The sequence below is a fragment of the Myotis davidii genome, unplaced genomic scaffold, assembly GCF_000327345.1.
Source record: "Myotis davidii unplaced genomic scaffold, ASM32734v1 scaffold471, whole genome shotgun sequence".
NCBI lineage: Eukaryota > Metazoa > Chordata > Mammalia > Chiroptera > Vespertilionidae > Myotis > Myotis davidii.
Window position 1 is genome coordinate 51,288 of NW_006283354.1, and position 1,298 is coordinate 52,585.

General features: G+C 38.6%; 1 pseudogene; it reads left to right on the plus strand.

Annotated features, from left to right (window-relative positions):
* The window catches only part of LOC102774429, a 505-nt pseudogene extending 139 nt beyond the window's left edge, over positions 1–366 (plus strand).
* The last annotated feature ends 932 nt before the right edge of the window (positions 367–1,298 follow it).

Below are 1,298 nucleotides of genomic sequence, written 5' to 3' on the forward strand. Positions count from 1 at the left end.
CATCACAGGATCAACTTCGACAAATATCAACCACTTTGGGAAAGTTGGTATGAGGCATTACCACTTAAAGAGGAAACAGAGCTTCTGCCCAATCGTCAACCTCGATAAACTGTGGACCCTGGTCAGTGAGCAGACATGGGGAAATGCTGCCAAAAGCAAGACTGGAGCTGCTCCTATCATTGATGTGGTGCAATCAGGCAACTACAAAGTTCTGGGGGAGGGAAGGCTCCCAAAGCCTGTCATTGTGAAGGCCAAGTTCTCCAGCAGAAGAGCTGAGGAGAAGATTAAGGGTGTTGGAGGGGCCTGTGTCCTGATAGCTTGAAGCTACATGGAGGGAAGTTCATTAAAATGTCCACAAGTACTTTTGTCTTCTGGTCTGAGTGTAGGTCCTTTGGCATCTCTACTTCCCTACTTGTACTTAGAAGGAAAATCTCCCTAACAGGCTGTAGGAGTTAGGGTATGAAGGTCTGAGGTCTTCTGCAAACTTCCCTGAGAAAGAAAGTATGGAAGAGATAGCACCAACACTTAGAGGCCTTTGGGCCATTACCTGACTTTTCATTTATAAAGTGAGAATGATACCTGTTGGTAATGTGTCTGTGTGTGTAGATAAGTATTAAATAGTTGAATGGCCTGTTTGCATTATATACTCAAAAAAAATGGAACAATGGGAACTCGGCATTTTTTATTTATTATTTAGTCTGAGCAAAGGACAACTTATTTATATATTAGTAGTTGCAATTGGCTTTTGCTGTAACACTTCGCAAAGAAATCATGCTCTTTTCCCTTTGCTAGTAAAAATAAAAGGAAGGAAGAATATAAGGAAGAATGAAAGGAAGAAAGGAAACAGGGAGGGAAGAAGGGAAGAAGGGAGGGAGGGAGGGAAGGGAGACAGGGAGAAGGGGAAGGGAGAAAGAGACAGAAATTTTAAAAAGATAATTTTCTATATGTTTTGAAATATGCCTAAGAAAATGACTAATAAATGGTCTAATGAATTTTTAAGTAATTCAAAAACTCAAACTGTCACAATTCATTATGGTTTTTGATTCATTTTAAAATCTGTAAAGCTCTTACTTGGCCTTGTTACTTCTCTCTGGTCTGATAATAGAGCTTAGTAGTCTGTATTATATCAACTTGGTTTTATATGGCTTTTAAAGATTTAAAGCCATAGGAGCTTTGATGAACAGAAGTTGGTATAAAAACTAGGGTGCATTTGATCATGTAAAGAAAATTCATAATTAATTATGTTTCAGTATATTAGCACATGAGGATTATTTTTTAATTGCTGGAGAGGCTCCTTC